Source organism: Heterocephalus glaber, unplaced genomic scaffold, assembly GCF_053883595.1.
Source record: "Heterocephalus glaber isolate CG9 unplaced genomic scaffold, H.glaber_assembly_v1.0 deba00001472, whole genome shotgun sequence".
NCBI classification, from domain to species: domain Eukaryota; kingdom Metazoa; phylum Chordata; class Mammalia; order Rodentia; family Bathyergidae; genus Heterocephalus; species Heterocephalus glaber.
Window position 1 is genome coordinate 7,221,086 of NW_028258315.1, and position 15,732 is coordinate 7,236,817.

The window sequence follows — 15,732 nt, forward strand, 5'->3', positions numbered from 1 at the left end:
TTGCTTAAACATGCTCTCCAGAAGCAGCCAGAAGTGAATCCTTTTGATGTTTCTATTCATTATCCTTCTGAAAAGTAGGTGGTGCTTAGAAGGTCATAGGATAAGGGTTGCTAAGCAGCTAAACAGAAGGATGCTAAAATTAACCAAAGCATTTTTGAAAGGGAGTCCTTCCCTTTTTACATTATTAACTAGGTTTAATTAATTTCTGAATCTTCCATGTTCTTTGACCTAGGGAAGGTAGGATGTGAAAGTTGATTTTAGTTTTGTAATTTTATTTAAACCTCTCTTTCTCTTGTAAGTCTCTTTAACTGAACTTCAGTGTTCTCTGGCCCGGCCCTGTGGTGTCAAATGGCAGCTTGTCTTGTCTGTTACCTGTGTGTTTAGGTTAAACCTTCCCAACCTTTCACATGTTAATAACAGATTTTGTTTTGTTTTGTTTTGGAAATTCTACCTAATCCATAAAGTGATGTCTTTATTCTTTATTCAGCAGATCTGCACTGAGAAGATAGAAACGCAATACAGAATCAATAGAAACTATGCAGGACAGTCTCTCTTGATAAGGGGACAATAGTTTTCTTTCCCCCTTCACTGAGATACCATTCTCTTAGATTAGGTCTCAGATGGCTCCTCTGTCACCCCCCACCCCGCTCAGTTTATCCTGCCCAGTGCATGGGTACCTTTTTAAAAACAACTGTATTTGCTTCAGAATATCTTCTGAAGGACTGGCCAAATGTTATAAAACAAAAAGAGTTGTGATTTGCATTACATTTTCAGTGAGAGAAAGGTTGGACTGTGGTGGAAGCCACGGTTTAACCACCCATCACCTTGGTTGGATAGTAGGGCCTGCTGTAGAATGAGAAGTTCCTCTGCCTAAAAGTCATTTGTTACATCTGACCCATCAGACAGGCCCCGTGGAGTCCTATTCCTCATATTCAAATGTAATTAAGAAAATGGTAAATAATTTCTTTCGGTTTCTTTTCTCTCTTGTTTACACTGAGAAAGTGATTTTTGAATAGAAATAGCCCAGGCCTCCAGAAAGCAAGAGAGTGATTGCCATGCCCTGGGCGGGGGGCTCCCCATAAATCAGAGGTAGAAGGTGCACCATCTGAAACCCAGAGGGAGGCACGCAATGTGCTTTCTGAAATGCATCACTTACTTTTAATTTCCCCACTCCCACATGGAAGGCAGACCACAGCGAGGAAGCAACCGCTGGTGTTTTCTTTACTGCCGAGGTAGAAGAATGAGGAAGGTGGGAGGAGCTTTGCCCAGTTAGCAGCCTCGTTGGGCGGTGCCGTCAGTCAAGCTTTACTCAGTTTCTCCGGGTGTCCCGCGTGGCTTGAAGGGCACCCGAGTGTGGCTGGCACTGACTCTGCCGTCTGCCGTCGGCCGCCGGGCCGGGGCGGGGAGGAGGAGGGAACTGTTCTTTCCGTCCCTGGTGCATCTTGCTCAGCATGGGTCTGCAGGGCAGGGCACAGGTTAGCCGGTCTGCCCGTCGGTAGGGGTGGCTGCTGGCCAGTGAGTGCCTCAGACAAAGCAGTGCGAGAGGGTGGAGACTGTTCTGTGTGATTCAAGCAAGTAATGCTAAGAGAATTTGAAAACCTCTGTGTAGGCCGGGAAGGACTCACTGCTCCTGAAGGGATTCACCTGAGGCTTGCAGGACTGCTTGAGGGCGGGGTGGAACTCACGGGGTGGAGAAAGAATGAAATCCCCCACTGGCTTTGTCAGACAGCCAGACTGGAGAGAAAAAGTCTCAGTGGGGGTAATTAGATAAAGCTTTTAAATGCTCTATTTGTTTTTCCCCTGAGCTTGCTTGGTATTTCATCCTTTTCCCTCTTTTCAGAGACTGTGGGGTAGAACGGTTATAAAAATGTCAGATATGCCTGGTGGTGGAGTTACTTTTTTAAATTTCTCATCTGAGTGTACCTTTTTGGACCAAGTTAGTTTCAATCTGCTTTTGTGAAGGCCTTTTGCAAAGTTTAATTTTAGGCTCAGAGCAACACTATTTTACAGCCACATCACTGGGCCCTTCTCTGAGGGGTGGTAAGAGATCATTCCAGGCCCGGAACTCCTACTCCAGCCTAGCTCTGCTTTTTAGAATCAGCTTGGCCTCAGAGGATGTAGCAGCAAAGATATACTACTGCCTGTTTATCTTGCTTCCAGTGTGTTGTTTGGAAACAAAGCTAGAGCCTTTTGCAGTTAATTCTGTCTGTGGATGCATCTGGAAGTGTAAGGGAATTGAAAAGGAAACTTTTCCCTTGCAGCATCGTTGTTGGTGAATGTGATTATACACCTCTCTTCCGTAGCTTTCTTACCTCATGGGATTGTTGGAAGGGTAAAATTAATGTTCCAGAAAGTCAAAATCTATATATGGGAGAAAGCGGTATATTTTGAGCTCAGGAAGTTTTGTGGGTATCCACTCTGGATTTCCTTCCCAGAATTTTACACAACTCCATCACCTTCCGCAGTATTTACCTAGGAGTTTCTGTGCAAATGGAGGAAATGCAGCACTGTCTTTATCCTTTTGCATCCCCAGGAGCAAGGAGAACTAACAGATTCTTAATGAGGTTACTTAGCGATGGGTTTTAAGGAAAAGGTGGGCAGCAAGCTTGAGATCCACTCTTGAAAGGCGTGGCTATCAGCCAGGTGGCTTCGCCCGCCCTCGGGGGACATTTAGCAATGCAGGGAGATACTTAGTTTAGTGTCTTGCTGGGCCACGGGGTGGAGTGCTACTGGCCTTTAGTGAGTAAAGACCAGAGATGCCTGCACCGGACGACCCCCCCCCCCCCACAATGGAGGGTTGTTTACTCAGCCCTAGGGAGCCAAGAGTGAGAAACCTGATTTAAAAGTCTAGTAGTAGTAGCTGGGCTTGGGATGTAGCTCAGTGGTCGAGTCCTTGCCTAGCATGGCCAAGGCCCTGGGTTCAATCCTCAGTGCGCGCGCACACACACACACACACAAAGTATAGGAACCGGTCATAGATAGCTACAGAGAGTAGCGTGCTCCCTGTACTGCATGTGTTCCCTTTGGAGATCTAAAAATCCATAAAACAAGGAAGCTTTTATTACCTGCCCGTTAGGTACCTTGGTTGGTGAGTTCAAAGTCTCAAAGAAAATTTGGGGCTGGGGAAGACATTACGTGGTATCTCATGTACTAGGAAACCCCATTAGTAAATGAAAGTTCCAGAGCTCATCTGCTTTTAAAACAAACCAGATTCATTGGCTCCAAGAAGTCCTCTGGTAGGTGGCACAGCTTTCAGAACTTTCCTCGGGTGTTTGGAAACTGCCTTAGTGCTCTCATCTGCCAGTTCTCTCTGGTGTTTCAAGTTATGTGGAGTATACCTTTTTTTCTCTCAAGTATTTGAACTAGCCCCTACTTGCTTGATGTTTCTGCACTTACGATCTCGCTTATTTTGTTTTCTCAACTTTTTGTTAAAAATTCTTACATAACCATCCTTTTTACAGAGCTGTTTTTCTGAGCCCGGGGTCTTGTGTGCAGACATCTCATGACAGGGTGGCTGGACAGTTGTCCCATGGACAGGGAGGGAATGATGAGAGGAAGGGAAGGAGACAGCGATTATTTTTATGTTCCTGGGACCCGGGGACTGCAGCACAGAGATGTCCAGTATTGTGACAGGAGCCATCCACAAGTGCCACTTGTTCCCGGTGTCCCCTTCAGGCCCCAGACCTCTCACATAGGCAGGAGGCAAAGAGGAGGCCATGCAATGGGATCCCCAGGGAGCCAGAATTCCAGAAAGGAGAGGCTTCCTGCGGTGAACACAGTTGCCCCACAGTGGCCTGGCTCCTACTTACTTTATGGACATTGTTAATTCAGGGCAGCTTCTTTTCCCTCCAACACCAGTTTTTCCTGCCAGTGCTCGGTGCCCCTGGCTCGGCAGCCACCTTTACAGCCCAAGTCTCAGGCGCCTTGTGCATTCGGGTGCTTTTCTGTCCTCTCCTCTCACCTATAAACCTGTAACTCCCAACTGTATCTCCATTTACAACTTCTCCCAAGTGGAGCCTTCTGGTACACCTCACCCTGCAGGTGCTTGTAAAAATGAAAGTCCTCTCCCTCCCCTCTGGAAAGGGATCTGAAATGCAGGGCCCACCCAGCCTTTGGGGCCAGGAACCGCCCTCCTGGCCTCCAGCTCCTGTCTCTGGCCTGGCCTGCCTCAGCCCAGACCCTCCTCAGGTCACCAGAGCCTCCTAAGTGAATTTCCTGACCCCAGTTGCTCCTGACTGCAGTTCGTCCTGCGCGCTGCTGCCAGGGGCCTCGTCCTCCAAAGCTAAAGCCCTGAGCGCGTGTTGTTTGCCTGCTTGAAAACATCTCTTGGCTCCCTGTTTGTTGTCTTCAGAAAGAAATCCAGCTCCTTCACTTGGCGTTCGATGACCTTCATCTGCAGCTCCCAAACCGAATCTCTAGTCTCAGCTCTCGCCTCCTCATCTTCTCCACCACTGCTGCTGAGTAATTTCTTTCTACTTTTGTGCACCTTGTTGTGGTCCCATCAGTTTCCCCAGCAAAGAACATTTCTTACTCTTCTTTCAAACCTCTCGAGTACTCACTCCTCCCAGGAATATTTGGTCCTCCTTCTAGAATCATGTTTACATCCATCTGTCACATCTGTCTGCTGTCATTTATCTGAGAGGGACAGTTTTGCATCCCCTGCACCTAGCCAAAGACTGCATGTTGGTGCTCACATGCATGGTAATATGTGTTGATTTCTCATGCATAAGGACGAGAGTTTTTGGAGAAGAGCCGTATGTAATTTGGAAGCCTCGGCCTAAACAGCGCTATAGATTCAGCGAAGGAAATAGGCATGAAGGAACTTTTTTTTTTTTAAGCACACCCATCGTGCTAAGGTTTGGTGCTAGGTGCAGAGTTGTGGGAAAGACTTTAAATTTCAGAAATCCTAAAATAAAAGTTGGCTCAACTTAATTTAAGGAGGAAAATAAAACCTTGTTAACATTCAGTTGCTCCAAAAGCTGCCACGCTGGGGCCTTTACTAATTATAACCACTCCTTGTGGCTCTTGGTTTGAAGTTTACATTAAGTAGGAGAGATGGGCACCCAGATCAGAGACCGGAGCTCCATCTCAGAGCGCCAGTGTGTGGGCCCATTTTCTGTGCTTAGTTAGAGTTGTGTTTCGTTAGTGGTGTGCGTTAATACGAGTGTTGTATAATTTAACTTCTGCGTATAATTTAACTTGTCTTTTTTCCATTACTCCCTGGATTTAAAACAAAATACCAAATCAAACTATAGGGAATAAGCTTTTCTCTACGTGTGTGTGTGTGTACAGTGTACACTCAATAAAAGTTGATTATAGATCATACTTACAAAGAGAATCATTTTAGGGGAACTTCCTCTATGTTGAGACTTTAAAAATAGTTCTCTGAATATATAAGATCATCTTGAATCTTGTTTTAACTTCTTTTTTAAAGAAGTACATATATTTTCAAAACTAGGGAAGATACCAGGAAAATGGGATGGGCGTTTCAAAACATAATATAAACCATATGAATGGGTTTCTTTTCCAAACAATAAATTTTTTAAAAAAGAGAGAAAATAAACTGCATGGTAGTAATCCATGCTATCCTTTATACAAGATGAAACCCTAGTTGATTAAAAATACATCACTGGGCCAGGGATTTAGCTCAGTGGTTCCGGCGCCTGCCTTGCAAGCGCAAGGTCCTGAGTTCGATCCCTGGTACCAAATAAATAAAAATAAAAATACATCACTGCCCAATGTACACGAGGCCCTGGGTTTAATCCTTAGCCCCAACGGGAATTTAGCTCAGTGGTTCCACTGCCTGCTTTGCAAGCACAAGATCCCAACTTCGATCCCCACTTACCTGCTAGTTATAGTTTAGTCTTAGATCTGGCAGATGCATTCAGATATGATATTTTAACTTAATTTCTAAAGAGGCTTGTTTATTTTCTTCTCTGATGTAGAAAACAGATTTTTTTAAAAACCCATTTCTCTGTCATTGTAGGGCTTCTAACTTATTTTAGAAGATAACTTCATATTGGCTGGAGATTTAGCTCAGTGGCACTGCACCTGCCTCACAACCGTAAGGTTCTGAGTTCTATCCCCAATACCAAAAAAAACCTGTTCAGTGAGCATCTCAAACAGGTTTCCCATGACTTGGTTAGTGAAACATCTATGTACTTGGTCAAACTGTTCTACTTAGCATTTAAGGCCAAGTATAGTTTAAAGGAAGCTGCTGCATGCTGATGGTGATGTATGCCTGATATCCCAGTGCTCAGGAGGCGGAGGCAGAAGGATTGAGAATTTGAAGTCAGTGTGGATTACATATCAAGACCCTGCTTCAAAAAAAAAAAAAAGATGAAATAAAATAAAGGAGGCCTAACTAGTATCTCTGGATTTTATTTGTACTGTCTTATGTTTTGTGGTGCTAGAGATTGAACTCAGGGCCTCTTACATGCTAGATAAGTGTTCCACCAGTAAGCAACACCCCCAGCTCCCTTGATTTATATTTAAGTCATAAAACCATTTCTTGTTCAAGAGCTCAGCTAGGCTTCACAACCCACTTTTTAAAATATTATATCAGGTGCAATTCAGTATTAGATTCTCCTCTTGGAAAACAGGCAGTTTTCCACCAGCAAATTTGCCAATCCCATGATGTTGTTTTTTAACATTTACAGATTTTTATTTATTTAATAAATATTTGAATATATGTTTTATCTGTGCAAAGAGCTAAAAGTTAATACACTAGAAACTTAGGAAGTGAGGTTTGGCCTCCCTCCATGTATGGAGGATGCTGGGAAGCAGCTCTAGGAAAAGCATCACAGCAGGGGATTCTGTGTAGCAGATCAAAGAAGGCAACCCATAGAAATAACATTTAGCTTATGCCTGAAGGATGCTGAGAGAAAGAAAAAAGTGCTTCAGAGAGCACCTAGTACAAAGGTCCTGAGGTTGGAAGATGGGATGTGTCCAGGGCAGTAAGAGAAGCACAGTGTGTTTGGGGGAAGAAAAGACAAAAATGCAAGAATGAATAAATGACTGGTGAGGTAGGTAGGGACAAGGACATGGTGCTTGGAGTTCTTAAGGAACTCAGTGGTGCATGCCCAGCCACTCAGGAGACCAAGGTAGGAGAACCCCAAGTTCAAGGCCACCACAGCCATCACGACAATTTAATTTAGCAAGACTATCTCACAATTTAAGAGGGGGTGTAACCTGGTGTTAGAGTACTTGCAGGCATGTGCAAGGCCATGGCTTGGATCCCCAGTGCTGGATGGGGCCCCTCTAGGAGGTTATAGCAAGTACTGGGCCAAGTGGTGGCAGGGGGGGAGATTTGCATTTTTAACGATCACCCCTACCCACAGTGGAACGAAGACCAGGCTAGAAGGAAGTAAGAAGGCTCAAGATATTAGTTATCTCCCTTCTTTTTGCAAGGTCAGTAAGCAGGCTAGTTTTTAAGACCAGTGTGGCCTGCAGTATGGAGGAGATAGAAATAAGGAGTGGACATAGGCTTGATAGAGATTTGAGAGGTAGGCTGGCCTTGGGGATTGGGTGGAGCAGGGGGGGGAGGGAAGAGAGAGCTTCGTGGTCTTTGGCTTTTGGAGTTCTGTGAGATTAGAGGGTGGGGTTAAGCAACAGTTTATGTATGAAGTTTGTTCCCTAAGAGTTTTGTGTTATTTTAGTTTTTCAAGACAGGGTCTCCCTGTGTAGTTCAGACTGGCTTTGAACTCACTGTGTAGCCCAGGCTCCCAACTCACTGGGATCTTCCTGCCTCCGCCTCCCAGGTACTGGGATCACAGGCGTGCCCCACAATGCCCATCTTAAAAGTATTTTTTCTAGTTGTAGTATTTTTTTAGAAGCAAAAATTGATAGGTACACTTTAGATACACATAATGCTGACATTCATCATAGGGAATTTGTACCTGTGCATGACATATCTTGCTTTTTTTCCCATTGCCTCCCTCCCTTTGAGCCCTCTTCTCCTTATTTACAAAAGCTTTGTTTCCATTTTTCCCTTCTATTTTCTTTTTTTTCTTGTCCCTTCTTTCCTTTCCCCCTCCCTCCTCTCTTGTTCCCTGTCTCATTTGATATTTTTTTTCCCCATTTCCCAATGTCTGTTATACATTGTAGTATGTTTTATTTGGTTAAAAAGTACCTGGCACAGATGGAACGTGAAAAGTACTTAGATAATAGTGAAAAACAAGTTCTTTTCTTACCTGGGAGCAAATGAGTGGCTTCCTTTTTCCCAGTCTCCTTTTCTTTTCTTTCTTCTTTTAATTTCCTGGTGCTAATGGGAATGGCTTTTGAATGGTTTTCAGATGAGGTATGCACCTAAATCTTAAGAACGTTTAAGTTTGTGTTTATTTTAGTGACTGTGTCTGCCCTGTGGGCAGAGGACTCTCGGGAAGAGATTTTGCGTGAGAACCAAGCTAATGCTCTATCTCCTCTCTCTCCATTGCCGCGGCCCCTCACTCAGCCTAGGACTCTTCTCATGACCTCATTTTCCATCTTGCTGCTTTTTTTTTTTTTTTGGTACCGGGGATCGAACTCGGGTCCTTGCGCTTGCGCAGCAGGCGGCGAAACCACTGAGCTAAATCCCCGGCCCCATCTTGCTTCTTAATTGGAAATGACATAAAGGACCTCAGTGGCCACCCGATGCACTTAATGTCTTAGAGTTACATCAGTCTTATTGACCGGTGATCCATATGAAAGCAAAGTTCACTCAGTCAACGAAACTCATGTGTTTCCTGTGTGCTGGGCCCACTCCTGGATCTGTGGGTGCCACAGGCCAAGGTCTAACCCTTCCCCAAGGAGAGGAACCTTGTCCCTGTGGATTGACTGCCCAGCAGGCTTGCTGCTGAACTCCTGGTGGTCTTTGAGTTTCTGCTGTGTGAGCTGTTCAATAGCAGTCCCGGCTCTTTGGAACCAGAGAGCACTGTTTTCCCCTGAGTCGGTATGCACAGGGGCTGGCGCGCAGGTGTGCTGTCGTGCTGTCCTGTGCTTTTTGCAACTCAGGGAGCAGCACGCAATCTGACCCTTGGGGCCATCTCCCAGTTGGGATTCCTGCTGGGGTTTGAGGGTCACTGATCTGCACAGCGGTGCCCGTGGTGCATCTGAGTCGGGCCCTCTCTGTCAGGATGTCTCCTAAGAAAGTCTTATCAGAGCTCCCGGATGTGGGGGATGCTTTTCCTGACATCATCCACATGATTCACCAGAACCTCACGTAAGCCCCAGCAAGCCCCACACTCGCCTCTCTTTCATGACAGCAGTTTGCAAATGTAACCCCAACATCTCCTTGGGCACCGGGTGCACAGGTCCTGCGCCCACTTTGGGGAGAGTGGGATTTTCCATATCTTGCTTGGAAGCACAGATGCATCCCCATAAATCCCATGAGAACCAGTCCATATGTGATAAAATAAGCTGAACTGGAGTGGGAGGGGGTAGCGGCAAAGATCTTGTCCCCGCCCGCTTTGTACATTGAAGTAGCTTGGTAAGGAGTTGCTGGGAAGAGAACTTAAAACTGGGGTGAATGGTTTCAATTTCAGAATTTAAATACTGAAGATGTAAGTGTGAAAGTACTATCCAGTCAGCTCCGAAACCGTCCCCTCACTGAGACCAGAGTGTGTGGATTTGGACATGTAGTGAGAAGTGTGTTATAAATATAGCTCCCTAGTTAATTGCCTTGCAAGGAATATCCAAAATTGGTGACAGCAGCCCACTCGGTACCGAGTTTTAGTGACAGACAAGTGTGAGCTCCCTTTTGGTCAGCCCATCCGTAACTACTTATTTTGGAGAGTGCTAGATCACCCTGACTGCACACACTGTGTTGGTGATTTGGTTTCCCTTGAACTTGAGTGTGCAACACTGTGGTTGATGTCTTGCATCGCCTGGGTTCCACACACTAACATGGCTCCGTGTGCCTGTCTTCTGGATAGGTTAGGCCATCTGTTGGGTTGAGATTAAGTTTAGTCCCAGCATGCGGGAGGCTGAGGCAGGAGGATTGCTGCAAGTTCGAGGCCAGCCTAGGCTACGTAATGAGTTCAAGACCAGCCTGAACTATAGAACCAGACCCTGTCTCAATTTCCCCACAAAAAAAGATAAAGTGAATGACAGTTGAATATATTTTATGTAAAACCCCTGAGGTGATTCACAAAATGAGTTAATAAAGCAATAAATGCTTTGGAAGTTTAGTGAGCTTTCTTCAGAGAAGTTCCGAGTGTCACCAGTTAGGCCAGGCGTGTGACACGTCCTCAACCTGTCTGTGATATGTCCCTTCTCGGTGAACCCAAAGCCACTCATGCTGCACAGAGGGTTTTTCCGCAGGAAGATGGAGCTCAGCCTTAGAACGAGGAGTAGTGTGTGTGTTGTGTTCGGTGGGGTTTCTTTGCTGTTTTGCTTTCCTTTTGTTGTCATCTCTGGGATGTTGGGATTGAACTTGGCTTTGAACGTGGTAGGAAAGCATCTACCACTGGGGTCCACCCCGCCCCCTGTTTCTTTTTCATCAGCTCTTGGCATAATGGTGGCACGGATGTGCTGTGTCTGTCACTCCATTCTGCACTGGCAAGCAGGTGCTGTGTGCTCATGTGTCGGGTTTTCACTGTGCTGAGGAAAACGGGAGTGTGTGTGTTCTGGGAGGCAGAGTGGTTAGTGCTGGTCCAGTTGCTACACTCAGAGGCCGTGGCCCATCACGTTATTACTGCCACAGTTTGTGCAGTGTTGGAAGTGCTCATTCCTCACCTGGTCTCTAGGAGTCTAAATGTAGCCAGGGCAGCTCTCGTTTCTCTGCAGAACACGGAATATACAGAGGTTCAGACGGAAACAGCAGAAAGTGCGGTGCGGGTATTCCTACTACAAATGGCTCGGTCTAGAGTATACTGAAAGAAGTTCAACAAACAGCATGGGAGCTACAGCCCACCTTTGGGGAAGGACATCACGGGGCACAGCCTGTCTCTGTTTGCTTTGCATCAGATAAACCAGAAGCAAAACAGTCCAGTTTGCCTTCTGCCTTTGGTAGACTTAGCTCCGCATGACTCCCCGCTGCCACATCAAGTCAACAGTCTAAAGCTGTTAGACTTTCATCTTCACCTGTTTGGATTGCTAGGTTTCCTGTAGAAAAACTCTGGGCATGGTAGTGATATTGAGCGGGCACTGGTCAGCACTGTCCTGAGTTCTTTCTATGCGGCGTTTTATTCACGCCTCGCAACCCCTGCACCCCATGATGCAGGTGCAGTTACTCTTCCCTTGATTGAGAGGAGGAATTTGGACCGGAGAGGCAGCCAGCTAAGTAGGATTTAGGCAGTGAAGTCTGACTCCAGAGCCTATGCTAAACCTGCCTGCCCCGGTGCCATGATTTTCATCATGATATGGAGTGGTATCCAGTAGAGTCCTTGAAAACACTTTTCACCCAGAACCCTCCCCAAGGTGCGCGTCAAGGGGCAAGAACAAGCATATGGCACCATGTTTCTGGAGATAGCAGATCAGAGCTCACCTGGGACTGGGGACCTTCATTCTGGGACAGGAGGGAGGGAAGGAGGGAGGGAAGGAGGGAGAGAGGGAGGGAGAGAGGGAGGGAGATGAGTGCTTCAGGGAGCCAGTGGCTTGCAGGGATAGTGTTAGGACACAAACCAGCTGGAAGGATCTAGGTGCCCCTAGGAGAGGAGGCCAGGGAGATACCACAGCTGAGTGCCAGGGGCTCACACTGCTGGGGGAGCCCTGAGCACATCCTGCTGAGAAGGGACTTCCCACTGCCCTCCTGGGAGAAAAGTGAGGTTGGGGAAGGAGGTGGTCTTTCAGTGGCAAGAGATGCCCAGAAAGGAAAGGAGACCGTGGCATAGGTAGCGGGAGGCTCTCCTCTCTGTACCTTTCCCCCCTTTTAACTCACAGAGAGTGCCAGAGCCCTGTTGCAAAGGAAGTCTCATGTGTTGGCCACTTTTAACTGGAAACAGCATGCCATATGTCTGGGAAGTTTGTTTTTGCTTTGGATTTCTGCAAGGCCAGTGCCTTGGAAAACAGGGCCATTGTTTTATGTTGTACTAGGTTATTGTTACTTTCTTATTATCTTGTCAAGTTGGTATAATTATCCTCTGGGGCGACCCTCAGAGACTGAATGATCTATGGTGCTAGAGATGTGTAGGGGAAGCAACAGAATGGATCTGATAACCAGCCATCTCTTTAAGATTTGACCAGATCCGAGTGAGATGCCCTCTAGGAGATGTTATTTGTTGCTTGCTTTTATTTTTTAAGTGGTGCCTGGGCAGGAGGAGCCTCTCGGGCTGGACGACAGCACACCTCAGTGTTTTGGGGATGGCACCTGAGCAGGTTGTAGAAATGGCAGATCTTGAACTGAGATGAGTACCTGAAGGTCTGTTTCCTGTTTTGGGTGGGCTGCTGGAGGAGGAGTGTTTTGCAACTAGTAACAAATAGAGAATTTAAGCCTTGGCGTGGTAGTTTCAGCAGGAGAGTAGTGAGAAGCAGTCTGGAACAGGAGACGTTGTATGCTCTCTTCTCCTCAAATACCGAATATCACCATCAGCAAGCCAGTGTCACCCACCCTGCCTCAGTACCTACACCGAGTACTGGTGAGCTCAAGTTCAGTAAAACAGGGTCCCTGCCCTGAAACTCCCCAGCATCTCACACCTGGACACAGGAGCTGCAAGTGGGGAGTGGCTGGGGAGAGAAGTGAGGCCTCCACCTGTGAAGGGTTGGGATAGCAGCACATACAGTACTTCCGGGAAGGGCAGGACCTGGAGGGGGAGAAGCTGAAGCTTACTGGGGGACAGGCTCGGGCAAGAAGTCGAGGGTCACTTGAGGGCAAGGTTTGGGGGTGTTGTATTGAGTTGGGTTGTGAGAGGTGTTGACCCGGAAAGACAGACTGGGCCTCAGTTGTGTAGGCCGCTGTGGGCCATCGGGTGCTTTGAAGCAGGGCTGTGATGTGAGGAGCCTTGTGTGTCCGAGAGAACACTGTCACCCTGTAAGAAAATTAGGCAGGAGAGGCGACGTCCTGTTTAGCAAAGCAGAGTCTGGCACCCTTTTAAATGAAATAACCCCCCCCCCCGCCGCCCACCTTGTAAAGGTTTTCCAGCTCAACCTGAAGAGCTGCCTCCTGGAGCATTGTTCAGTAGCAGTTGGAGGGACGGGGTGCTCAGTGGTGTAGGATGCTTGGGCAGCATGTGTAAGGCCCCAGGTTTCATCCCCAGGACTACACAATAAAAATGGGGGGAAAGGAAGGTGGGAACATTTACTTACAGCCAAGTAGAATTCAATTAGATAATATTTAAACTTCCTTAATTATACTTTACTAATTGGCACTTACTTAAGCTCATCAGAGAGCAGAAGTCTTCATAAGAGAAAGACTCATTACTTTTCCTTCAGACACATTGGCGGGTGGACACCGGCTTGGACTGGATGATTCCCAGTCCTGTTGATCAGAAGAGCTTCAGAGGCCTCCGGCAGAAACCAAATCTGTCCCTGAGACCCAGCTGCCCTACAGCCGGCCATTGCCAGCTCCCTGCTCACCTGCGCAGCATACATCCCTGCCCAGGTGACAGCTCTGCTCCTCAGAGGCCCTGTGGATTCGTCTTCCTCACTGAGATGGGCAGGCAGGAGAGAGAGCCCTGTGCCCCCAAGGCTCGCAGAATTGGGGTGGATGTGACTGAAGCCAGATAGCAGGCCCCAAAGACAATTAGTGGCTTAGTAATTACTGCAGAGACTCAGTATTCCCTTGTACTTTTAGGTGTTCAGAGTCCTCTGTCCTCTGGGAAGGAAATTAATTTTTTTATAGGTATGGCTTTATGTATTTCAAAGTTGTACTGGGGACCAAAGGAGCCTGCTGGGAGGGTGGGGAAACGTAGAGGGTCCCCCGTCGATTCGGTGGGTTAGACAGATCACAGGGCTTCATTACTCATTTTCATCACCTGAAACTGATTGATGTACTTTATGATTTTAGCCATTGTTGGAACCTTTTTTTGTTTTTCTAACGTTCTGTCATCTTGAGCTAGGAGAAAGCGAGGCACTCGTAAGCTGAAGCGGGGCTTTGAGGGAGCAGTAGGAGAGCCGGGGGAGGCATCTGGAAGTGCTGCCCGGTAGGTTCCTCTTGCATGTGTGACCATCAGGTATCCTGGGTAGCGGAGGAAAACACCAGTTAGGCCCATGTGTAATGGTCACAGCCACTTGAGGTATCGCTGCTTTTTTCTCTTTTAAAGATAGGAAACTGAGGCTTGGAGGTGTTTACAGTGACAGTCTACCAACCAGGAAGTGTTACAGCCCTTTTCTACAGTGTGAATATTTTTTCTTTTCTTTTTTTTGGTGGTGGTATTGGTGATGAAACTCAGGGCTTCACACATGTTAGGCAAATGCTCTACTGCTGAGCTACACCACCAGCCCAAGAATTATTCTTTTGGGTATAGATAATCTCCCTCCACATTGGCACCTGGAGAGTTCCTACTGCTTAATTCGCTGGTCTTGATTTTTCTCATCAGTTTGCTTGGGTCTGAGCGTTATTTGATTGCTTCCAACTTCAGTTGAAATACCCTTCATTGAGCAACTGCTGTATTCGGGACTCTTGGTTCAGGCATGGGGGAGCATGGTGGTTCTTGCCTTCGGGGAGTTTATGTTATGAAAGGAATTCAAAGTGCATGTGGACCCTGAGCCAAGTTCCCATGGGAAGGCCAGGACTCTCGGAAGCTCATGGGACTGGATCTGCACTTCCAGGAAAAGCACAAACGGGATGAGGTCCCGGGGAGATGTCAGGGGAGATGTCAGGTCGGTCGGGAGCCCAGGGTGTAATTTGGTGTTGCAGATGATGTACTTGAAGATGACACGGTTGGAAGGTTACATAGGGCCGGTGGGGTAGGGCAGAAGTCAGCCTTCCCTTGTGTAAATCATTGGGAGTGTTAGGTGCTTGAGCAGACAGCTGCCAGGTTTGCCTGCAGAGGCCTTGGGGACATTCTCAGAAGGGGGGGACACGGTTTGGCCTCTGCTTTGGTGGCCACCGTGGCCCACTTTACTCTGCTTCAGGCCCGAGGCAGGGCGTGCATCCCACGGCAGTAAGGACAGGGTGGATCCTTGGGCAGGATCTCTGAGTTGCCTAAAGCTATTCGCTGATGTACACACACAAGGCAGTTTTATTTCTTTACAGCCTTGGACTTGTTGAAAAGCTGAATCACATCCTCTGGCTCAATGTTTGACTTAGTGGCTACCAATTCCCGGTGAACCACCTTTGAGGGACAACGTCCTGTTAAAGGAAAGGCAGGGCCAGGCAGCAGGGCACCCAGCTTCCAGCTTGGCCCTGACCCAGAGGGTTTGGGTGCCTGGTGGTGGGTGGACTCATGTGGAAAGCCCACTGGCCCAAAGCTTTCCTGCATATCTGTGCCCTGAGATGTGATGTTGAGTGGTCAGGGTGCCAGCTCTGAGCCCTGTGGACCTGCCACAGCCCCAGGTGTTGTGGTCCTGACATTTGTGCCCATCTGCCACCTCCACCCCGCAAGGGGAGGAGGGTCCCCTCACCTGCTCTGCCTGGGGCCAGATCAAGTCTGGATGGACATGGCTTTTCCTGAAAACTCTCCAGATCATTCTGATCCTCCACAGCCAGTATGCCTTCCTCGGAAAACAGGCAAAGTAGTAGCAAATCCCTTCCCGTTGCTCTCCTTGCTCTTCTCAGCCCTCTGGTGAAGTTGGAAGTGCCTGAAAGAGAGGCAGCCAGAGCCAGGGCCAACCTAATCCACACACTCTGCACGTCATCCTAGGTGACTCAGATTC

The 15,732-nt window shown here is 47.5% G+C and overlaps 1 protein-coding gene across 11 annotated transcripts in view; it reads left to right on the forward strand.

The window, feature by feature from the left end:
• Rreb1 (ras responsive element binding protein 1) overlaps positions 1–15,732 on the forward strand; it is a 170,011-nt gene that overhangs the window by 50,228 nt on the left and 104,051 nt on the right. The gene's annotated exons all lie outside the window — the stretch shown is intronic.